This window comes from Pipistrellus kuhlii, unplaced genomic scaffold (assembly GCF_014108245.1).
Source record: "Pipistrellus kuhlii isolate mPipKuh1 unplaced genomic scaffold, mPipKuh1.p scaffold_m20_p_13, whole genome shotgun sequence".
Taxonomy (NCBI): domain Eukaryota; kingdom Metazoa; phylum Chordata; class Mammalia; order Chiroptera; family Vespertilionidae; genus Pipistrellus; species Pipistrellus kuhlii.
The window spans coordinates 46,637,924-46,663,339 of NW_023425438.1; the positions used below are offsets into that span (position 1 = coordinate 46,637,924).

Consider the following 25,416-nt stretch of genomic DNA (forward strand, 5'->3'; position numbering starts at 1 on the left):
GACACAGGGTGACCTCGAGGTCCAACTACTTCCTTAAGAGCTTCCACCTTTGGGAGGATTCTCCAAATGCTTCCCTGTGGGAGCAGCCAGTGTGCGCTCCAAGCAGATGCAGCAGATCCGCATGTCCCTCCGCGGGAGGCCGTGCGCAAGGACATCCGGAAAACAGCCCAGCTCTGGAGAAACTCTGCCTGCTATCTGGGGAATGTGGGCTTGTGTTCACCAAGGAGGACCTCACTGGGATCAGTGGCATGCGGCTGGCCAATCGGGTGTCCGCAGTGGAAGCCAAGGCTCGGAGAAGACAAGTGGCAGACCCGGAGGCCACGGGGACGTGGGAGGCGGCCATTGCACTCTAGTTCAGGATTCTTCCTACTGGTATCTCATGATGCCTCCCGCAAGAATGCGTGAGCTAACACACACACACACACACACACACACACACACACACACACACACCTTTCTCCACCACCATAAGCACCACCATACATATACAAGAGATTCAAAATCCCGGGAGGGAAGGTTCATGCCTTTTTAACAACGTTTTTAAATATATATATTTTTATTGATTTCAGAGAGGAAGGGAGAGGGAGAGAGAGCTAGAAATATCAATGATGATAGAGAATTACCGATCAGCCGCCCCCTGCACACACCCCACTGGGGATGTGCCCGCAACCAAGGTACATGCCCTTGACTGGAATCGAACCTGGGACCCCTCAGTCCACAGGCTGATGCTCTATCCACTGTTCCAAACCGGTTTCGGCTTTAACAACATTTTTATTGATTGATTCAACAGACAGAGAAGTGGGGAGAGATGGATTACACTTGGCGTATCAGGATGACACTCTAACCAACGGAGCTACCTGGCCAGGGCCTGGGTTCATGCCTTTTCAATCTTAGTATTCCTGCAACAGATCGAGTGTCTGGCAGCCGGAAAATTACAAGTGATTGTGAAATTGAGTTGACTTTAACGCTGAACTAGACTGTCTTGGGGGAGGGAGAGGGGCACATAGAGGATCACCACCAGAGCCGAGTTCAAGTCCTACTTGACCAAACTCTGACAGTGGCATGGCCCTGGATTCTGGCTCCACCCAGACCCTTCTCAGGCCACCCACAGAGAGGAGGGGCCTGGCCACCAGGAGAGGTTGAGGTGTCCAGGGAAGTGGGTAGGAGCCCATGGCGGCAGGAACTTGCTCTAAAACCACAGTGCTGTTAGAGAGCGGAACGTCAGGCTTGCGAGTGGGGTTCTCCGTGTCGTGCACGACTAACAAGTGATTTAAAAGTGGGTGATGTTGAGCCCTAACCGGTTTGGCTCAGTGGATAGAGCGTCAGCCTGCAGACTCAAGGGTCCCAGGTTCGATTCTGGTCAAGGGCATATACCTTGGTTGCAGGCACATCCCCAAGAAGGGGGTGTGCAAGAGGCAGCGGATCGATGATTCTCTCTCATTAATGTTTCTAACTCTCTATCCCTCTCCCTTCCTTTCTGTAAAACTCAATAAATATATTTTAAAATAAATAAATAAAAATGGGTGATGTTTAGAAGGGCAAAAAGATTTTTGTTCAGAAGTGTGCCCAGTGCTTATACTGTGGAAAGGGAGGCAAGCACAAGACTGGGCCAAATCACCATGGTCTCTTTTTGTGAAAGACAGGCCAGGCCCCTGGATTTTCTTACACAGATGCCAACAAGAACAAAGGTACCCCCTGGGGAGAGGCTACACTGATGGAGTGTTTGGAGAATCCCAGGAAGTGCGTCCTGGAACAGAAATGATCTTCACTAGCGTTAAGAAGAGTGCAGAAAGGGCAGACTTGATAGCTTATCTCAAAAAAGCTACTATTGCGTAATAGATGGCCACTGCCTTATTTATTACAAAGGTCTCATGACTTTTTTTTTTATGTGTACTATATTTAAATTGACCTCATACACCAGAATTCAGATCATAAATGACTAATTAACATTTCTTTCGGACGGTCCTGATTTAAATAAGATTGGCTTGTGGTTGAATGAATACGGTCAGCTTTTTGAGCTTTGGTGATAATGTTGGTTCAGCAAGCACTGTCACTGTCCCCCCTTCCTAAGAATGTGGTTGGACTAGATTCCTAGTGTTCAACTTCTCACAGAGGTGGCGAGTGCCCTCTCAGAACCTGTAGGAGATTGGCTGGTACTTAGGTTTATGTGACTGGTTGTGTTAATATGTTTAAATTCTGAGGAAATCCCTTCCCTGTCTCTTAGACCTGCAGGACTTGCTCGTGTTTCCAGCTGTGCTCATCAGCCTGTTCAAAGGAAGGGCTGCTGATGAGCTGTCAGTGACCATGTCATCTCTTGGGTCCCGACTATGCCAACTTAGTAAAATTCCCTGTATCTAAACTGTAGCCTTTTACTGAATGAAAGGCAATTTAGTGTGGTTTCTGTATAATATCAATAAAGGGTATTTAACAGTTCTAAACACACACACACACACACACACACACACACACACACACAGTGCTCATCAACCAGCTGCCTCACTGCCCACCCAGGGCCTGGCGTCCACACCAGCCAGAGCAGAGGCCGCCTTCCTGTGAGCACGGAGCACTGGCGGGAAGCAGGGGACACGAAGACTCACAAGCCCGAATGAACAGAACGGATCGCCATTAGGGCATCACTGCTTGCCAGGCTCTTCTACGTCAATGTCTCTGGTTCTGCTCTCCACTCAGCCAAGGCAGGAATGCTGCCGAACTCTGGCCCTGCCCTTTGCACCGGCTTCGGCGATGAGCTTGCTCCTCGGATATTTTGCAGAATCTCCATGCTCAACTAATTCGGCTTGGCTCTGCATGGGCGCTCTTTCTCCCGGTCCTGAGACGGGCGGCCACCGTGTCCTATCCGCCTGAAAGACCTCTGGAGCAGGGGTGCGGGGGGTGCGGGGCGGGCCTGGCCAAGGTGGCCCAGGCAGCTGCCCACACCACTGCTATGAGCTTTGGAGCGTCCTGCTGACTGCCACATTCTCTCTCCTGCCCAGAGAAGTCCGGAGGCCTTGAGAGTCCCCAGGAAAAGGCAGGGTTATGAACTGGACGAAGGCGGGGAAGGACAGAGCCAAAGGCTTCACAGCAGACTGGAGAGCCCGCAGCCTCTGTATGCCTCAGGCCCCGCTTCCTCTATTCTTCTCTCACTCTGTTTCTATTAATCCTATGGCCGCAGCGCGGCTCCGGCCTCTCCTGTCGCTGGACCCCTGCACCACTTCGTGCTCCCTCCCACGTTCGATTCAGCGTTTGTTCTAATTCACGTTTTCCCTGAGGCCTTCCTTGATCACCAGCTCTAAAATGCAACCCCACCCCCCCCAATCCTCCCTGACTTTTCCTCAGCCCCTCTCACCATCCACCTCATCTCGCTCACTGTTGGTCTCAGCAGTTTTGTCTGTTTGCTCTCTGCTGTATCCCCAGCCCTGAAACGGGGCCTGACCACAGCACACCCTCAGTAATATTTGTGAAATTCTTGCACGAATGAGGCTGGACTCGGAGCTGGTCCAGGAAACCGTGTGTTTTGAATCAGCTTCACTCCCTCAGGCCTGACTCAGTTCATCTGTCTCATGGCGAGGGCGCATGTGCTGTTGTGTAAGCCGCCTTCCAGCAGAAATAATTAATGATTCCAGGCAATATCCTCTTACCACCCCAGAGAGGCTCAGGCACAGGCTCTGAGGGAGGGGCGGCAAGAGGCAGCTGCCAGATGACTAACTGGGATCTGGGATCACAAGTCATCCACCCCAAGTGCTAATCCTCCTGGACCACAGTGAGGCTCAGGATTATTAGCTCCTGAGACTCACATGGCCTCCTGGCTTGGCCTGGCTCTAAAAGACCATCAGGTGCATTTGAAAAAATAACTCCATGCCCTGGCCGGTGTTGCTCAGTGGATAGAACGTTGGTTTGCAGATTGACGGGTCCCAGGTTCGATTCCGATCAGGGGCATGTACCTTGGTTGAGGGGTGTGCAGGAAGGAGGCAGCTGATCGATGTTTCTCTCTCATCGATGTTTCTAACTCTCTACCCCTATCCCTTCCTCTCTATAAAAAAATCAACAAAATATAATTTTTAAAAGAAAGAAAGAAAAAATAACTGCATCACAGGGAGGTGACACCGAGGCCTAGAGAAAAAAATAAAGAATTGCTGAACTTGGCACAGACATTGTGCAAGATTAGCCTTGACCTAGCTCTCATTCAACAGACACTTGCAAGGATTCTTTCTGCACCCAGCGCTGTTCTGGGCAGGACCAGAGCAGAGAACCAGAGGGACAAGGTCTGGATGTGACCTGCGTGTTTATTCCCGGTGTGCATTCCTTCCCAAGGCCTGGGGCCTCCTCCCCTTTGACCTCCTGCTTGTCAGCATCTTCTCAGACCTCCTGGAGACATTTAGATGGGTAGATCCTCTATTGTCTTAAACATATATTTTTATTGATTTCAGAGAGGAAGAAAGCGATAGAAACATCGATGATGAGAGAGAATCATTGATTGGCTGCCTCCTGCACGCCCCACACTGGGGATGGAGCCCACAACCCAGGCATGTGCCCTGACCGGGAATTGAACTGTGACCTCCTGGTTCATATAGGTTGATGCTCAACCACTGAACCACGCCTGCTGGGCTGGATAGATTCTCTTCATTTCAAAAGCAAAACCACACCTGCCAGACCAATGCAACTCGGCACCAATGTCACTACAGACCCCTCCAGCATCCTAGTCACATCAGCTTTCCTTCTGCTCAGCTTTCAGGAAACTCCAAATCTCTTCCTCATTCTCACCACCTTCCTATACTGGCCCTCCCATTCCCCAACTAACTCACCTTTGGTATCTATGGGGCTCATTGCCTCACGGCTCGCAAGCTAACTGTCTGTCTTCTGTGTTTCACAGCTTCATTCAGAACCAGCTCTCCCCTCCCTTCCCTCTGCCTCTTTAAAGCTGTTTATCACAACTAAATCAATCCTCATCTTGGGGGGTGGGGGGGGAAAGGGCAGTTCCTCAGTTCCTCAACCCTTGATAAGCTCTTCACTACCTAGAATGCCTGCTCACCACGTGTGTGTGGTTATTTGTACCACACGTCTTTCCATGTAATTACCGGCTGTCTGAGGCTGTTTTATGGAAGTGTCTTATCTCCCCATGAGACCGTAAACTCCTTGAGAACAGGAACAATGTTCATTTTTCTGCAACTCACCCACTCACTGGGCAATCGATCAGGGACAGGTTTGATCTGGATTTACCAAAATTGTGATGTTTAAGAAGAATACACTTGGGGAAATGTGTGTTGTTTTTTTTAATAGATGTAAAGAGAAAAATGTAGAATGCAAGGTTGTATTATGGTCTGATCGCCACAGTATAAACTATGTATTCAAATGGGTAAAACTGGAAGGCAATTGGTAAGAAATAAAGAGTTGTGTTAGAGCTGTTAGATTATGACGATTTATTTAATCTGTGAATATTGTTAGTGCACTTTGTTGATGTAAAAACAAGGCAAACCTGTAGAGGATTTTTATGAGAGGTTATTTGAGCCAAACTGACAACATGAGAAAGCAAAGTCTTAAATGCTCTGGAGAATGACAGTTTTGCAGCTCCCTTTATAAATGTTTGTTTTTCTGTGGAATATATATCTCACACACACATCAGAGGCCCAGTGCACAAATTTGTGCACAGGTGGGGTCCCTCGGTGGCCTGCGGGGATCAGCCCCAGCACTCACCCCCAGGCTCGAAGCTCCACCTGGCATCTCGCTGTTGCCTGGCACCGCCCCCTCACCTGCTCCACCGTGCTGCCTGCAAAATGATTGATGAGTCTGCCTCCTTTCTTCTTCCCCCCAGCTCCCTCAGTGCCTGGGAACCTGGGAACCTGGCAGCAGCCCTGCCCCCCACCACCGCTGCTGGTCTCCATCTGCAGGGCAATTGGTGGGGTGATCAGGCCCCTGTTCACACAGCCTTGGCCTGGTGCAGTGCACTAACCTGCTCCACCATCCCGCGTCAGTCCCACTTTCTTGGGGGCCTCTTGGGGCCGGCAGCACCTCCACTGCCACCCGCTGCCAGAGCTGTGTCGCCCACGCCTGTCATGTTCTGCGCCACCCTCTGGTGCATGTCATAGCGAATGGTCAAACTATTGGTGGAACAATTTGCATATTAGATTTTTATTATCTAGGATGGATAGATAGATAGATAAATAGATTTTATATAGATTTCAGAAAGGGAGAGGGGAAGAGACAGATAGAAATATCAATGTTGAGAGAGAATCATTGATTGGCTACCTCCTACATACCTTTTATTGGGAAATTGAGCCCACAACTGAGACCAATACCGTGACTGGGAATTGAATTGTGACCTCCTGATCCATAGGTCAATCTCAATCACTGAGCCACACCTTTATACATTTTGGATTAAAGAGGGAAGTAAGAGAGATCACAGAAAGCAAGGCAGGAAAATCTCTATGATTGAATTTTAGGTTAGATAAGATTATGTGCTACCTAGAGGGTAGTTACACCTCCAAAGGGTCTGAAAAAAGAGAATTATTCTGCCTTTCAAAGGTGGACTAACCTAGCTGAACAAAAACAATGGACAGGGCTTGCTTAAGGCAGACAAACCTTTTTATAGTCCTGGGGTGTGGCTACCCACCATGACCTACCTGGTTGGGAATTTATTATCAAGTCACTCTGTGAGGTTACTTTCAGTCAGATTTATTACAGAGTGCCCCCCCCCCTTTTTTTTGTCTACAGTTGTTTTATGAAATACAGGAGGACTTTAAGTGTCATGGAAACATTCATCTCTTGTATAAACACATTAAGGCTTTCCTGAGAAGGATGAAGGAAGGGGAGAGGGGTGGACAAGATTGACAGTCCTTTAGAGATTTTTACTCAAATAATATTTATACACAAATAGCTGAGCAAAGGGAGATAAAAAACAAAGTTCACGTTTTGATTGCAATTGTTATATATCACAGGGGATGGGCCAGAAAAAGAAACAGTTTAAAATTACCAAGTGAAATCACATGAGCACAGGATTTTTCTCCCCAACAAGAATGAGAAGTGGACGCATTCTCCTTGAGTTTCCGGTGCCTCGTACTCTGAAGCTGCAGCCGTGGGGGTGGGGCTGGGAGAGGAAGAGGTTGGGCACACCCACCCACGAGGCAAAAACTGCTCTAGACACAGGCTTTTTTTTTTTTTTTTTTTTTTTTTTTGAGTCTTTAACCCTTTTTTTACATGTTTATTTTGTCCATATCAGATGTGGGTTCTCAAAAATAAGGACTGGCTGAAACCAGTTTGGCTCAGTGGGTAGAGCGTTGGCCTGTGGACTGAAAGTGTTACGCCCAGACTTGGTGATTTCCAAGGACCACCAGGGAGCCGAATCGGATGCAACTGCAGAAAGCCTGAATTCCATGCTTGCATGGGCTCTGTCCCACTCACACCAACAGCATGGCAGACGAGACAGCGAACTTCTACAAGTCAAGGGGTTTTATAGGGTGGTGATGTCACTGCTTTGGCTGACCCTGATTGGTTGGGTGAGGGCTAGGCTCCAGTTACACAAAATGGAGGATAGCTCTGCCCTGCCCCACAGTACAAAATGGAGTCAGGAGTTATCCTCGCCCCGCCCTGCACTCTCAAAAGGTCCCGGGTTCGATTCCGGTCAAGGGCATGTACATAGGTTGTGTGCACTTCCCCAGTTGTGTGTGTGCAGGAGCCAGCTGGTTGATGTTTCTCTCTCGTCGTTGTTTCTAGCTCTCTATCTCTCACCCTTCCTCTCTGTAAAAAGCCAATAAAATGTTTTGTTTTGTTTTTTAAATGAGGACTGTATTCTTCCTGCAAAAGAGATGGCCCCGCAGTACACCTAACATCTAAGAAGGACCTCCTATCAGACACAGGAGGACCACACTCAGAGAATGAGGCATGTGCCAAGGCCATGCAGCCAGAGGTTCTTTTGCCTGGGGGGGATGGGGGGGGGGGGAAATGGCTGGTTTTAGAGCTGGGGTGCTCAAGCTTAGCCCTTACTGTCACTGCTTAGCCTGAATACTTAGAACATTCCTCTGGAGTGTGTGGAGCACATATCCCCTGGGCCAGAAAGATGGCAAAAGGCAACCACAAACACTAAGAAGCTTAGATTCAGAGGGAGGGATGGCCCGTTGTTGGATGAACACAGAGCAGAAAGGAGGAAGGAGGAAGGATTGCAAGAGGCATGTCAAGATGAGTCAAGAAAGCTCTGTCCGCAGTAAGCTGGGTGGTGAAGAGGTCCCAGACAGGGCAAATGAGGTCAGAGGCACCAAACCAGTTGCACTGATTTAACAAATACCTGATCATCAACCACCATGTGCCAAGCAAGGTTCTAGGGAAGCAAATATCTGCCCGCATGAAGTTTGCATTCAAGTAAAAGTGGGAACAGACACTTCACAAAATATATACCTCAAAGCAGGTCAGACGGCCTGGAGAGAGTTTGCAATTATGCAGCCACCAGAGAACACAGAATGGCAGTGTGGAGAGGGCCCCTGAGAATGCACAGGGATGACCTTTAAATTAATGTCAGCTGAGTCCAAGGTGACTGGCAGGGCCGTTCCCCGGAAACAGCCTCCCAAAATGTAGGAGACTGTTATCAGCACCGATTTCTTATCTTTATCCATGTGCTTGGAATGAGGAACAAATAGGATCTTGACTTACCCAGCTCTTGATATGCTAAATCCCGGGAATGAGGGAATGAATAGGACCTGGGCACACCCAAAACTTCTTTGACCTTAAAACCCCCTCTGGAAATCAATAAATGTGCTGTGTTGTCTGTGGTGGGTGTTGACTGTCCCTCCATCTGAATGACAGCCTCCACCCGGCACTCAGCTTGAGGAATCTATTTCTGCCTCTTGTATCTTTCTTTCTTTTATTTCTTAGTCCCCAGCTCCTCCACTCAGGACCCTGTCCTCCTCCGTTTCCATGAGGGATGGGGAAAAGGAGATGCACCCACATCAGCAGTTCCTCAAAATATTACACATGGAGTTATCGCTCGATCCAGTAACTCCACTTCTGGGTAAATACTCACCCCCAGCAGAAATCTGTGGTAAGAATGGTCCAAACAGGGACCAGCAAGTGCAAAGGTCCTGAGGAAGAAACAGCAAGGAGGTCACTGTACCGGAGCCATTGCCATGAGAATCCATTGGGTTAGCTCTGTGCCTCTTCGATCAACTCCAATGGCGCTAGGGAAACTACTTAGGAGTGGAGCTGGGGGAAAAGCACATGCATATGGCTTTCCTGGGTGAGGGACAGGGAGAGGGACTTGGTTTCATTAAACTGGTAACAAAGTCATTGCAGACGTTGGCCATTACGCTTCTTCTAGAAACATGACCACTTAGACCTGCTTAAGAGCTGCATATGAGCATAACTTCATTTCCCTGGGAACAATTCTGCTAGGACAGAGAATTCTTTCCCCATGACCTCCGGCTGAGTTTGTGTTCTATGAGAACATTGGGTTTTGCATTTCTCATTAACTGCTCTCACAGCTCCTGGGTTTAATTGTCTATTAAACTCTTTTATGGCTTTCGCCCCCATGAAATCAAGAATATAGGTAAGGAACTCATCCAATGTAGAACACTCCAACAGCCTGAGATTATTCCTTTTCATAAAACCTGAAGTTTCGTGCCAAGGGCATTACAGAAAAATAAAGCCAGAGCAAAGTGCAAATGATAGTGCTACAGACCATGATGTGAGACACAGTCTTTCTTTCAGGATACTCTGAGTGCCAGATTGAAAAGATAGTAGGTATTTTTCTTCTGGAAGCTGTGCCAGCCTTGTGGCTAATGCCCAGTGTAGTTGCATTAAAGACTCTAGGACATCTCTGCCAACATATGCTGGCCAAGAGCCAGTAATGAGTTCAGAATGAGTTTTCTCACCCTGCCAGCCCGCCATCTTGGCTGGGCCTAAAGGCCAGCTGCCTGGCGAGGTCTGATTTGCAGCTCCATGGATTGTTAGTCTGTCCTTGTGTAGGGGCCGAGATGCACAATAAAGTTTTCAGGAAACTAGCATAAAGTTTAATGCTGTGGGCCCAGTGGTGGTCTCTGGAGAGATCGTCTGTCTAAGGCACAGTGTTCTGGAAAAAGCATGGGAAGGAATAGAAGACAGGAAGTCAGAGGTTTAACCAGGGGTCACATCTGTGCTAGATATCTTTTTTTTTTTTTAAGTATATTTTATTGATTTTTACAGAGAGGAAGGGAGAGGATAGATAGAAACATTGATGAGAGAGAAACATCGATCAACTGCCTCTTGCACACTCCCTACTGGGGATGTGCCTGCAACCAAGGTACATGACCTTAACCAGAATCAAACCTGGGACCCTTCAGTCCCCAGGCCGATGCTCTATCCACTGAGCTAAACCGGTTAGGGCTATGTTAGATATCTTTAGTTTGTTTAATCCACCCCAGCGCTACTCCTTACTCTTGTCTTACTCTTGTCTAACCTGGTCTGTGCCCCAAGAGAGTGATCTATATGGATCTCAACAGACTCCCTAATTCACTTAGGGCCAATGAGGATCTCCCAGCAGGATAGACAGGTTAAGTGTTAGTTCCCCTGATTTCCCAGGTCTCTGCGAGCTGCCATAGCCTCAGACTGAAGGTCTCTCTTCTTAGCCTCTGGCAACTGTGCCTTGCTCTCCCCCTCACAGGCCCAGGTAGCTCTGTAGAGCACCACACTGTTCGTTGTGGTTTCCCCACACCCTGCCCCACTTTATTGAAACCCGATGAAATTACCCTTTTAGAGTTTGCCCTCTATGTTCTGCCAGGACCCTGACTGATACAGCCACTAATGATACAGCCACTGGGTGACCCTGGTCTACTAACATAATCACATGATTTCCTCATCTCTAAATTGGAGATTTCAATGCCAGTTCTTACACAGTTGTTTCTCTAACTTTTCACAAAGATTACAATGGACATAAAGCACTAAACAAATATGTTTTTAAAAGATGTCCCAAATTGAGAAAACAGGACATAACTCCAGAAAACACGCAACAAAACTGGAGGCAAGCCATCTATCAGATAAAGCAAGCATGTCAAACTCAAAGGCTAACAAATAAACAAGGTTGAAGTTTATATGGGACCCCCCCAAAAAAAGCTTCAATTTTCATAGAAACATGGGTTTATTTCTATAGAGACCTGCTGAATACAAAGGGATGAAATAAATGAATAATAGTTAACATAAAATAATAGAACATTTTAATAAAAATTAATATTTTCTTGAACATTAACTTAACAAATAATGGCACAAATTAATAAGAGCAATGCAAACAAACCTATTTTTCTTGGTCTCCGAAAGCAAAATATTTTCTGTTGCGCACATCAAACAAGTCGGTCCAATTGGCTGCTAGAATATTCGCTGCTAGTATTAGTGGAGAGAAATGTGCACCTGTGCGTAAGGCACATAGGAAATGAATGCAACATGATTACAGTAATCAGTCATTAGCGAACGTTGTAGTTCATTATTAATAATTATGTATAACAGGATATTGTAAAAATTAAGTTATGGAATTATTATTAAAATGTTTTTTTACATACCGTTATATTGGCTGGGCTGCAAAAATATTCATTGTGGGCTGCAAGTTTGACATGCTTGATGTATGGTGTCAGAGAGGTACTGGACTTATGAGGTGATCACTTCCTAAGTTATATAAATATCAAGCCACTACTTTGTACACCTGAAACTAATATAATATTGAATATCAACTGATTTGAAAAAATAAAATACACATGGGTTTTTATTAAATACCCAAAAAACTAACTGGATTTCACTGTGATAAACATAAAGACATTAGGTGACCAATAACACTTAAAATCCTAAAGTCTATCCCAAAATCAAGAAGGTAGATAAGACAAAAACTTTTTCAGTATTTTGTACCTATCAGCATAGTAATGATGATCATTTTCCCAGAAAAAAAATCTAAATATAAATATGAACATATTTTTTATTACAAAAATAGCTTTGTTATCACCCCTGGCTACCAAGAAGCAACTTGTGTAGGAAAAGGATACTGTTGGACTTAACAGCCTGGTATCCTGCCCTAGCTAGTTTGGCTCAATGGACAGACTGAAGGGTCCGAGGTGCTGTAATAGGACAATCAATGGGTCCGGGCTGCCTATCATTACTTGAGCCAACTAAGCAGAGACAGGGTTGAATCACATATGAGAGTTTATTCCAATACTGCCGGCAGTACGGGAGAGCACAGGTCATCCACAAAAACCTGCTCTCCAGTCCCCCTTAAACCAGCTGCTTACATAGGGTAGGACAAGGATGACATGGGGAAGTAGGGATTGCGAGCACGGGGATTTAGGAGGCTGAGGTGGGACTCCATTGTTTGGGCAACAGGTTGTTAATCTTTCCATGGAAACAGGCAGTGCCTGAATGAGAAGGTTCCAAGGTTGACTCCCAAGTTCCTGGGGCGCACAACTCCCAGCCAGGTCAGAATGCTCTTTCTTTAACCGACACAGGGCAGTCATGGTTAACAGGCATGATCAATATTTCCCATAACCATAGCTAGTCCCCATATTCTATCTTTGACCCAACAGTTCAATTCCAGTCAAGGACACATGCCCGGGTTGCAGGCTCAATCCCCAATAGGGAGCATGCAGAAGGCAGCCGATCAATGATTCTCTCATCATTAATGTTGTTATCTCTCTCTCCCTCTCCCTTCCTCTCTGAAATCAATAAAAATATTTAAAAAATAAAGGACTGGAATTGCCCTGGCCAGTGTTGCTCAGTAGTCATGGGTTTCATTCCAGTCAAGGGCATGTACCTGGGTTTCAGGTTTGTTCCCTGGACCCATGTATGGGAGGCAACCAATCAACATGTCTCTCTCACATGGATGTCTCTCTCTCTCTCTCTCTCTCTCTCTCTCTCTCTCTCTCTCCCCCTCCCTCCCTCCCTCTTTCCCCTCCCCCTTCCAATCTCTCTAAAAATCAATAGAGAAAATATCCTTGGGTAAGAATCTAAAAAAAAAAAAAAAAGATGGGCATTGACTTTAAGTGCCAGTCTGGACACATTCTATAGGTGCAACCTTAAGCAAAGCACTCCATCCCTGTAATGTCTTTATCAGATCTGTAAAAAGGGATGATAGTTGCCTCCCTTATTTACATATGTAATAACAGTAAGAGTCCCTGGTAAATGAAAGCAGGCTATTTTGTAATTGCTCTCCTCAAGGCTGGTTTTAAATCCTCAGCTCTGATTATTCTCATCTGATTAATGTAAGTGATGGCTCTGAGGTGCTGACGACTAATCTGACTTGAGGGAGGGATGGCTTAGGTCTTGGGGGAAGTCTCTGAGGGAACAAAGCAGAAGGAGGGTCCGATGTCCTGATTGACCTAGGATTGAAGAGGTTTTAGCCACTGAAGTATGGTCAGCAGTGAATAAGTCTTTGCCCTGGAGGACTGTACTCTTTAGCAAAGGTGGGCAGGATGGAATCATGAAGAGACTAGAAAAATAATAATCCTATATAATAAAGAGGCAATATGCAAATTGACCCTCACACCGTAACACTGTCACAAGATGGCTGCACCCACAGCAGTGGCTGGGCTCCTATAATGAGTCTAATGAGCAATCAGCAGGGACCTGAGGCTGCATGGCGCCAGGCCGAGGCAGAGGACATGAGGCCATGCCCCCGCCCAGCGGGGCTTGATGGGGGACCTCAGGCCACACCCCTACCTTGTTGCTGTGCTGAGGGACCTGAGGTTTAACACTGCCCCCCTCCCCCAAAGTGGGGCTTGACAGGTCTGGGTCTCATGCAATTTCAAAGCACACATGGGTGGGCGGGGACTTGACTCTGGGTCCTGTGGCACACCCCAGACTCTGACAAGAGGAAGATTTTCATATATATTTTACTAATTTTCTTTCATCTCTTACATTTGTATTATAGAGAAATGACAAATAGCAATATTAAAATATTTCCTCTAATTTAATTCTCTTTTAATGTGCACAAATATAGTGCACCAGGCCACTAGTAATAATAATAATAATAATAAGCCAAAATTTTTTCACTCTTTTAAAGTGTGGACGGAAGGGACTATATGCTAACCTGACAAGTTTAGGGAAGGCCTGCATGGCAGTCTTGCAAACTCAAAGACCTAGAGGATGGTCTGAAATGAAACTTCAACTAAAAGCAGTTATGGTGGGTAGTCACCTCCCTGACAAGGTCAACCTTTACCTTAACTGAGCTTATTGTCTTTTTGGGTCTACTTTAAAACATCATCAAAATGGCAAGGTAACTTGTAACTCTCCCTCCTCCCCCACTACCTCTCAGTGCACAACCAAACGCCCTGGGAGCCAGGACAGATACCACAGATTCCTTCATTGTTATTGTTATCACGTTAATTGTTGGCTGTTAACTAACCTGCACCCACCTAAGTAAAAGAGGTAAGTGTCTATCATTTTATCACTTTATCCAGTCCCAGAGGTCTTCCCCTCTTCGCTTTCTCCGGCCTCTCTAATCTAACCAATGGATTTCATGTGACCCGCCTATGTCCCCTCCCTTGATTGCAATGTATAAAAATACCATAGATGAAAAACCACCATTTTTGGGAGAAATATCCCAATCCATTGAGATTCTGCTTCCTGGCAATTATCGACAGTTTGGCTCAAATAAACTAACAAAGATTCCTTACAGGTTTGAATGTTTTTATGTTAGCAAAAGAAACCTAAATATTTGCAATATAACCCATGAATTCAGATATGTTGTTCTACTTCCTGTCAAACAAGTTCTTTTCAGAATACTTGTTTTCTCTTTATTTTCTTTTAATTATTTCATTTAAATATATTTTTATTGATTTCAGAGAGGAAGGTGGAGAGAGATAGAAGCATCAGTGATGAGACAGAATCACTGATCGGCTGTCTCCTGCAGGCTCCACACTGGGGATGGAGCCTCAAACCAGGCACATGCCCTGACCGGGAATCAACCATGACCTCCTGGTTCACAGGTCTCTCCTTCAACCACTAAGCCATGCTGGCTGTTTTCCCTTTAAGGGAAGTTTATCTACCCTTCCACACAGGAAGTTTACACTCCTGTGAGGCAACTGCCAAGGCCCTGTAGGTCCCAAATCAGATAAGGTCCCTGCTCTAGGCCTTTACTACCACTCCCCACACTCTCCTCACCAGATGTGTGTGTTGGGGGAGGGGCGTTTTTAAAAAAACATTTGAGCTCATGCGATGGATGTCAGAGGTGACCACTGAGGTTCAACTTTGCACTTTTTTCTTCTGTCAGCTTTCCCTTATTATCAGCTCATCCTGCCTGCATGGGTCAGTAGCTGACGCCTCCCTGGCTGTCCAGCCAGCGTTTGGCTTGGCCCAGACTCAGAAGCACCTGGATTGCTTCCCTTTTGTCTCAGGTCCAAGTTGTTTATTTGTCTCCCCTGGGCTGTTTGAGTCATTAAAAGAAATATGTTGGTTCTCTTTTTTCTACTTCTCCATTCCCTAGAATGTGGCTTCCTTATTTTACACAGGACAGGATCGAGTTATGCTGGGTATTTTATAGCAGAATTTGGGAGTGCAGGCGGGGGAGGAGGGCCTGGCCTGAAGTAGAGAAAAAGGGCATTTTACCCTTTCTTGTTTTGTTTTGTTTTTTCAATCCCAACACCTATTGCTACAGAAGATAAGGAAGACACTGACCTATCTACACGTCATGATTTCTGGGGGTTTACAGTCCACTTGGTTGGTGTATGTATAGTAATAAAAGTGTAATACTGTATGCTAATTAGACCCGATGACCTCCCGGATGAAGCCTGGGCTGTGAGGGAAGCCCGGGTCCCGGGTGCCATGGTGCCAGCAGCCAGAGGAAGGAAGGCCTAAGCTTGCACGAATTTCATGCATCGGGCCTCTAGTATAGAATAAACTCTGTATTCTGGGTCAGGACAGAAGTCTAGAGGAGGGGACGATGGTCAAAGGCTAAGGAGTCAGGGAAGATTTGGAGGAGGTGGGGCCCGAAGGATGGGTGGGACCCGAGAGACGAACAGAGTGGTGGGGGAAACCCTGGTCTGTGGCTGGCTCCAGGGCCCTGGGTCCTGAAACTGTGCTGGAACTGAGGTGTGCTCGTTCAGGCTTCTGCAGAGATGGCCATCGAGGTCAAAGGAGTCTGAGGAGAGCTTTGCACGCCTTGGCTGAAGGCTCTGGATTTTGTTGTGTGGAAGCCAATGAGCTTGGGGGCCTAAGAGAGGGATGTCATGAGGAATCCAGCTATTGTGTAAGGGGTTTGCTCTTCGGCTGCTTGGTTTTCAGTTGTTGTTGTTGTTATTGTTTTAAATATACTTTTATTGATTTTTTTTACAGAGAGGAAGGGAGAGGGATAGAGAGTTAGAAACATCGATCAGCTGCCTCCTGCACACCCCCTACTGGGTATGTACCAGCAACCAAGGTACATGTCCTTGGCCGGAATCAAACCTGTGACCCTCCAGTCCACAAGCCGACACTCTATCCACTGAGCCAAACCCGTTAGGGCTGGTTTTTAGTGTTTAAAGATTTATCTAGCAATGGTGGGTTAGAATGAGGGGAAACTCGGGCAGGGAGATGCTTTCAGCCCCTTGTACAATAGTTCACGCATGAGGTGAAAAGGCCCAAACATAATGATGGGATGGGCAGGAGAAACATAGAAGAATTGGTAAGAGTTTGCGGCTGCATGTGATGAGAGAAAAAGACCGTATTCACCCAGAAGTGACTGTGGCCTCAGCCCGGGTTAGGTGTAACTAGGGTTATGCACAATTATGGCTTGTTTCTGTAACTTGATGCTTTTTTGACTGATTTTTTTTTTTTTTAAATATGGAACACTTCATGAATTTGTGTGTCATCCTTGCGCAGGGGCCGTGCTAATCTTCTCTGTATCATTCCAATTTAGTATATGTGTTGCCGAAGTAAGCACTTGACTGATTTTAGAGAGGCTGGAAGAGAGAGAGAGAGAGAGAGAGAGAGAGAGAGAGAGAGAGAGAGAGAGAGAGATTTGTTTCACGTATTTATTCATTAGTTGCTTTCTGTATGTGCCCTAACCAGGGATCAAACCTGCAACCTTGACGCACTGGGATAATTCTCTAACCAACTGAGCTACCCAGCCAAGCTATAACTTACTGCTTTTAATAACAGATTTTTCTTACAAACTGCCCCAATTTAAATTTCCAGAGGATCATGTTTTTGAAGGATATGGAATCTCTGAGCTCCCTTCTAGACAGAGAAGCTGGGCCAGGTCAGCCTCCTGAGCGGACAGTGACCAGACACATGAGTTTCACAGAGAAAGTCACAGCAGGTCTCAGGGATCTGTCAGTGTTCACTGTTCCAGCTTCCTTTTAAATTATTATTATTATTATTATTGATATTATTATTATTACAATGGCAACATAAAACCATTGAAGGGAGTGGAGAAAACAGGAAAAAGGATTTACATTCTTGGCTTTGGCAAACAGATTTGTAAATTATCCTACTGACTGAGGTGGTAAAATAAAGTCAATATTTCTAGAAAGCCTGCCACCATCAAGACACTTTGGGATTTAAAAATGAGTTCAAAGGCAAGCCAATATCACAAGGAAATGAATGTGCTTAATAGCACTTCACTCAGTTGAAGAAATATTAAAACTTGTGTTATTTTGAGAAGACAAATGAGTTAGTCAGAATGCTGTCCCCAGATCTCTGTCTGGTTTCTGCTGGGCTTTGGGTAACAGTGTCCGCTCCTGTCTGTGGGGCCCTGAGTGATCAGCCGGAGGGAACCCACCCACGTCACACGGGATATTTTCTAAGTCACCCGGGAGTGGGGCCATCGCAGTGCCAGCTCAGAGCCCATTCTGACAGGTCTGAGAGAACCAGAAGATGAACATAGCAGGAACAGAGGATTTAATTTAGTGTTTTGTGGGGATTTGTTGTTCTTATGGTTAATCCTCACCAAGGATGTATTTTTCCATTGATTTTTAGAAAGAGTGGAAGTGAGGGGTAGAGACAGAGAGAGAGAGAGAGAGAGAGAGAGAGAGAGAGAGAGAGAGAGAGAGAGAGAGAGAAAACAATCTGAGAAAGACACATTGGTTGGTTGCCTCCCACACATGCCCGACCCAGGTTGGGGATTGAGCCTGCAACTGAGGTACATGTCCTTGACCAGAATCAAACCCAAAACCCTTCAGTCTATACTCTAACCACTGAGCACCCGGCTAGGGCTCAATTTAGTGTTATCTAGATGAGTTGAAAATGTATAAACTTTAGAATCTGGGAAAAAACCCAGAGGAGACCTTGACCCTGGGCCCCAGTAGTCACATGTAAGAATGTTCACGGCAGCACTGCCAGCAACAGCGAAAAGCGGCAAACCACCACACAGCCGCTGGGAGCGTGGGGAAGAGCACAGCAGGGCATTCACAGAGCAGCATGTGATTCAGCTGCGTCTCACAGCAGAGACAAGTGCCACACACACCGTGAGTGGTGGGGAAAGCAAATCAAATACCTACTGTGTGATCTAATTATTTATTTAAAGAGTATTTTTTAAAAGTAATTTCAGAGGAGAAGAGAGAGGGAAAGAGAGAAACAGAAACATCAATGATGAGAGGGAATCATTGATTGGCTGCCTCCCACACACACACACACCACCCCCCACGGGGGATTGAGCCCTCAACCTGGGGCATATGCCCTGACTAGGAATCCAACCATGACTTCTTGGTTCATAGGTCAATGCTCACCCACTGAGCCACACGGGTGGGGCTGTATAATTTATTTTATATAAAATTCAAAAGATATGCAAAGCCAGCATAGGCTCAGGGATGTGTTTTAAAGGGTGAAAATAAGAAGAGCAGCAAAGGACTATCAAAAAAACTAGGAGGGGGCTGAGCTGGGGACAGATGACAAGGGGGATTCCACAGTGTGGCTTTTGACCTGCCTCTGAAGCTGGGTGGTAAGTAGTTGGGTACTCGTTTTTATTTTACTTATTTATTTATTTTTTTGGGGGGGTGCTCGTTTTTAAATATTTTGCTCATATAACTTGCTTTTTGTGTGCATTTCATATTTTGTTAGATTTGGAAACATTAGATAGGGCGGAAATCTCCTGCAAAAGACGTAATCACAAAGGCTTATCTCGCAATCCCAGAACTGGAAACTCATTAACTCTCTCTTTGTTTAGCAGTTAGACAAACAAAATGAAAAGGCCACGTATATGAAGGAAATATAGAGGAAGGAAAATGACCCAAGGGCTTCAGGCTTCTGTCTTCTGGACCTCGTAGGGTTTCTTCGTTTTAGATGAGACACATGAATGTGTGTGTCATCCTCGCTCAGGGGCCACGCTCATCTCTGTACTGTCCCAGTTTTCAGTGTATGTGCTGCTGGAGCGAGCACTAGCGTTTCTTCTTTTTATTTTATTTTTTAAATTTTTTTAAAATTAAATTATTATCTGTGTACATATGCCAGCATTTCTTCTTTTTAATATTTCATGTATTACTGTAGTCAAAGTCATCTCTTGCCCTGGCCAGTGTGGCCAAGTGGCTAGAGCACCAGCCAACGCACAGAAGCGTCACCAGTTTGATTCCCTGACAAGGACAAGTGAATGGGAAAAAATATCCTCCGGTGAAGATAAACAAAACAACCCGCAAGACATTCCTCAAGTGTCTCATAAGCTGAGCACAGTTTAGATCGTAAGGATCGGACAGCGGGAAGCAGGACAGGCGTGATTCCTGCCCTCATGAAGGCAGAAAATAAAGCAATAAAGATAAAGGAGGTCAGATGCTGCACACGATACGGAGGCCGGGAGAGCACAGGGCAGCGGCAGGCTTGGGAGTTGTACTGGAGAGAGTGATAAGGGCAGGTGCTTATTGCATGCCAGGCCGTGTTTGAAGCACTGTACGTGTTCTGTACACTACCTGTTAATTCACTGAGTCCTCATAGCCTGCGTGAGGTAAGAGCTATCACTGTACCCGTTTTACAGATGAGGAAACTAAGGCATGGATGGCTAAGTGACTAGCCTAAGGTCACACTGCTAGGAAGTGCTGAGCCGGGATTCGAACCCCGGCACCCTGGTGTTCTTAGGCACCACACTCTGCTGCCCCTCATGCTTCCTGAGCAAATGACCTTGTGGGATGAGAAGCTGTCAGGCAGGCATAGAGGAGGGGGACGAGGATTCTGAGCATGCAGGCATGCATCTCTTGAAAGTGGTACAGGAGCCAAAACCAGTTTGGCTCAGTGGATAGAGCGTTGGCCTGCAGACTGAAGGGTCCTGGGTTCAATTCCGGTCAAGGGCATATACCTTGGTTGTGGGCACATCCCCAGTGTGGGGGTGCAGGAGACAGCTGATCGATGTCTCTCTCTCTCTCATCTATGTTTCTAGTTCTCTATCCCTCTACCTTCCTCTCTGTAAAAAAAATCAATTATATATATATATATATATATATATATATATATATATATATATATATATAGTGGTTTAATATATACAATGGAATATTTATTCAGCCTTAAAAAGGAGGAAATTCTTTTTTTTTTTTTTTAAGAACAAAGCAAATTTTATTCAAGTAGAGAAAAAGAAAAAGGTCAGGGGGGACATGAGCTGTGAAAGAAGAAAAAGGTATGCAGTTGAATGGATGTGGACCATCTCACAAGTGAGTTATGCACATGGTCAGTTAATTCTTAGGATTTTACATGCTTCCAAGAGAAGGTTGTCTCCAAGGTCGGCCCCAAATTCTTACTCTGCCTTCTGGTTGGGAGGGGGTCTTGTTCCTAATATGGTTTGTTCCAGAACTGTCATAGTGTTCAAATCCCTGAACCCCACCCATTTCTATTAATGGTTTCAGTTTTCATTATAGTGATGGGTTGTTCTCTGGTTTCTTTCACCTCTATCTTGGATTAGTCTGGTTCTAATTGTTGTTGTTTTTTATACCATCCTGAATATGGTGCTTGAAACCATCTGTCCTTGGGTATCTTCAGTTAGGGAGAACAGGGTCTCATGATTTGTTAGCTGTCTTTTAGTTACTCACCTGTTGTGGTTGTTTGTTCAGCCATTTGTCTCTGTGTCCTCCTTCCACTTGCAAGGGGATTTTCCTAGTTTCTTACTAACCTGCCTCAGGACCACCTGAGAGTAGTTGGATTTTGTACAGCTTTCTGTATGTAGATGTGAATGATGCCATGTAGATTTGTGCAGTGCAGAAATCTACACTACTAGTAAGGATGTGGTTTTTCTTCCTATGATTCTATTATATTCAACAGTTAATATTGTTCCTCATATTTTTTTTTTTTAGTTTCCTTGGTTTTTAGATTCACTTGTTGATAGTTACGTATTTGTTGTTCATAATTTTTATCTTTATTTACTTTCTCTTCTGAAAGAACCCCCTTCAGCAATTCATATAATTCTGGTTTGGTGGTGATGAACTCCTTTAGCTTTTTTTTATTAGTGAAGCTCTTTATCTGACCTTTGAATCTGAGTGATAGCTTTGCTGGATAGATTATCTTTGGCTGTAGGTTCTTGCTATTCATCACCTTGAATATTTCTTGCCATTCCCGTCTGGCCTGCATGGTTTCTGTTGAGAAATCATCTGACAATCGTATAGGTGCTCCTTTATAGGTAACTACCTTCTTTGCTCTTGCTTCTTTTAATATTCTCTCTTTGTCTTTTGCTCTTGGAATCTTAATTATGATTTGTCTTGGTGTGGTCCTCTTTGGATTCCTTTTGTTTGAAGTTCTGTGCGCTTCCTGGACTTGTAAGTCTAATTCTTTCACCAGGTGGGGAAAGTTTTCTGTCACTATTTCTTTTAGTATGTTTTCTATATCTTGCTCTCTCTCATCTTCTGGGACCCCCATAATTCTGATGTTGGTTCGCTTGAAGTTGTCCCAGAGGTTTTTTACATTATCTTCAACTTTCTGGATTCTCTGGCCTTCTTGCGTCTGCGGGAGGAGTGTCTTCTGGCTCTTTATGTTCCAAATCTTTGACTTGATTCTTACGATCTTCCATTCTGTTTTTAGGACTCCATAAAATATTTTTTATTTCAGACAATGTATTCTTTATTTCTTGTTGATCCCTTATTATTTCTAGTTGATCCCTTTTCATATCCTCATAGGTCTTGTTTATTTTATCGGCCTTTTCTAGGAGATTCTTGAACAACCTTATAAGTGTGGTTTTGAACTCTATATCCAGTCGCTTTTTGTCCTCCATTTCTTTCGTTTGTGATCTATTTGGTTTAGGCATTTTCGCAGGCAGCTTTCCTGAGGGGGCGGGGTTTCAGGGTGGAGCCTACAGCCTTGGCTTCCGTCAGCCCCGCCCTATGCGACTCCTGAGACTCAGGGTGCTTCAGTACTTGTTGCGAGCGCCTCTGAGAGAAAGGTGCCCTCGATTTTCGCCTGCTGCCAAACTGTCTATGCTCTCCCCCAATGAGTCCGGTATTGAGGTTCAGTTCAGTTGGAAGTGGAGTTGGAGGTGGCGTTCAGAGCAGTCTGGAGCCCCTGTCTCCTTCCCGGCCAGGGCAATCCCGCAGCACAGCTGGCCGGTCCTTCTCTGCGTGCAGTGTGCGCGCCTCCGGGACCTCCTTTCGCCGCTTCCCCGGAGTCCCGCCTTACAGCCCGGCTCCCTATGGATGAGCCTGGGTCCCCGGGGTCTGGCCTAGAATTGGGGTTCAGAGCAGTTGGAGCTGGGCCCAGCACAGTCGGAGCTTTTCTCTCCTTCCCGCTTGGGACTGCCAGCCAGGCACTCGGCCTCCCTCCTCTCCGGCTCTGTCCTCTCCTCACGCGCCGCGTGTCTCCGTACCTTGGGCTTTTACAGCTCCTCCGCGCTTCCTTCTGGTTTTCTCCTTGCTTCTTGTTGTAGAATTTCCAGTCAGTCGACTTTCCTGTAGTTCTGGGTAATGTCCATTTTATATTTTAGTTGTATTTTGTTGAAATTGTTGTGTGCGGCTGCGGCTAGTTGCCTACCCGAGCAGCCATCTTGGATTCTCCCAAAAAGGAGGAAATTCTAACACATGTACAACATGGACGAACCCTGAGAACATCATGCTAAGTGAAATAAGCCAGTCACAAAGAGACTATTTTTTTTTTTTTTTAAGTGGTACAGGAGCTGAAGGAAATATTTTGCCACAAAGAGCATGAAAGGCTGTTCTGGCTGAAAACAGTTCTCCTTGGTGTCTTTTCTTTCCTTTTTCTGGACCGTGACCTAGAAGAGGCAGTGCAGGGTTGAGTGAGGTCTGGGCGGTGGGGGAGGTGGCCTGAGCTCTGGCAGTTTCTCTGGGCAACACCAGACCCCGGTGCCAGGTCCCCAGGGTTTCCAAAAGCCCATGGCAACAACTGCCAGGGCTCCTGGGAAAGTCCCCTGGCATCCAGGACCCCACGGCCTTGGCAGTCCCTCTGTCCCTCTTGGCCTCGTTTCCCGAAAGCACCCGGCAGCCATAAAGGGCGAGAACCTGAGGCATGGCCGAGCAAACAGCTGGCAAACTCATTTTAAAATCTATTTTAGAGCTGTATACATACGAGTGCCCCTGTATTTCTCTGGAGGGTTCTATCTTTCAAGCAGAAAAAATTTTTGAGTCAAATAAGGTAATCTCTATTTTGATTTCCAGCCCGCCTGAGTGCCGGGCCCTGCAGCATCGGGGGCGTGCTAATCCTCTGTAAGCATAAGCAAGCAGCAGCAGCTTGGGAATCTGGGTGGCTCCAGGGCCCGGAGAGAAAGGTCAGGACTGCTGGCATTTATTGTGTTAACACTGCTCGGTGTTTGGCTTTGTCTGGCAGAAGAGCAGAAATAGAAGACGTGACCAATGGCCGCTGGAGTTGGGGGGAGGGAAGCTCCTGGGACCTGCCTCCTGTTGTCCAGCTTCCTACATCCTGAACTCCCTCTAGCCTCCTTCAGAATATAAAATAAATGAAGGACTCAGAAGAAGTAAGAGTGAGGAGCGAGCAGGGCCCTGGGGCAGGGAATGGAGCAGCGAAGGCAAGCGGGTGCGGGCAGAAAGGGGACACAGCCACCAGGCCTGCCACACCTGCCTGTCTGACTCAGAGGCTGGCTTTTGGGCCATCCCACAGCTGCCAGATCGTGGCCTGAGGCGCCAATGGTGAGATAAAGCATCTTGTCGGGTGAGGCCAGCAGCACAGCCTATCCTGTGAGGAGGGCAGAGTTTTCTTCCAACAAACGCCTTTTGCCTTCAACAACCCAGATTTATTTGTCTGGGCTTTTCTTCTTTCTGAGGAGTGTGTGTGAGTGTGAGTGTGTGTGTGTGTTTTCCAGTCACTATTACATTTCTTGGCTCCTGCCTCACACTCTTCCTTTCAAATGAACAAACGAACTTGAGGATAAGGTCACCCCACCCCTCCCAACCTGACTCATCCCCGCTGCAGGTGACAGTTTTGAGTCACTGGAAGAAGAGAGCCTGCTGCACAGACATCCAGGGGGTGGGGGGAGGGGTAGGGGGCAGGGAGAACAGAGGGTCCTGGCCAGGCAGGTGGCCGGGGAAGAAGGAAGCTCTGACCCTTGGTGATCTGCTTGCTGTGTGGGACCCAGAGAGGCACTTGAGGCGGTCCTGCCCGGGAAAGGAGGCAGTTCTGTTAGGTGAGCAGATAGGGAGCCTGGTCAGAGGAGGGCTTTTCCATGGCCCTTTAGTGAGACTTCCCAGGGGCACGACCCCAGTGTGTGCAGCCATGACGTGATCAGAGTTTAACTCGGAAGCTCCTGCTCAAGTCTCATCATTAAAAAGTAATTTTCCTGTTGGCCTGTGGGTACCAAGCCCTAAGCACATGCCTAGGTCTGGTGCCCGTAAGTGATCTCTAGATATGAGCCAGTATTAAGATTATTTCTGAGCAGAGAGCTGCCTCCCCCAAATATTTAGCCATTGGCCTAGTCCAGTGGTTGGCAAACTCATTAATCAATAGAGCCAAATATCAACAGTACAACGACTGAAAATTCTTTTGAGAGCCAAATTTTTTTAACTTAAACTATGTAGATAGGTGCGTTGTTATTAACTTAATTAGGGTACTCCTAAGCTGGCCTTTGCTAAAAACTCAAGGGGCCAAAGAGCTGCATGTGGCTCTCGAGCTGCAGTTTGCCAACCACTGGCCTAGTCATCTTGAGAAGCAACCTGTCCAGGTCCAATCTCCTCAGCTTTTGTTCCCACAATAAACATCTCAATGTCTTCTAGCTTACCCGATCCTGCATGGCTCCCAGACACACCGCCATGCTTACCTTCTACAGACAATTCAAGTTCTCAATGGTCCCTTTTAGCGAGTTTAAAAATGGTATCCAGGATTGAATCTAATATTTCAGGTGTTATCTGACCATCCAAGAATACAGTGAAAGAGAACTCTGTGTTCTTCCACCTGTTTATAAACAAACCATTATGCCAGCCATATGTGAAATGCTAGAGATACGAAGATAAGTAAACCATAGTGCCTACTATATGCAATAGCCCCAAACGGGACTACTATCACCATACTTGAATGGATCAATAAATTGTGCTGTATTCACACAATGGGATATTATATGGCAATGGAAATGGACTGTCTATGACT

At 46.2% G+C, this 25,416-nt stretch overlaps 1 non-coding gene and 1 pseudogene across 1 annotated transcript; one reads left to right on the forward strand and one right to left on the reverse strand.

Annotated features, from left to right (window-relative positions):
- Positions 1–1,519: 1,519 nt before the first annotated feature.
- Positions 1,520–1,857, forward strand: LOC118717609 (annotated as a pseudogene).
- A 14,883-nt stretch (positions 1,858–16,740) lies between these two features.
- On the reverse strand, positions 16,741–16,846 carry LOC118717893. Its single transcript, XR_004987641.1, has one exon. It is a non-coding gene; the product is annotated as a U6 spliceosomal RNA (small nuclear RNA).
- Positions 16,847–25,416: the final 8,570 nt, after the last annotated feature.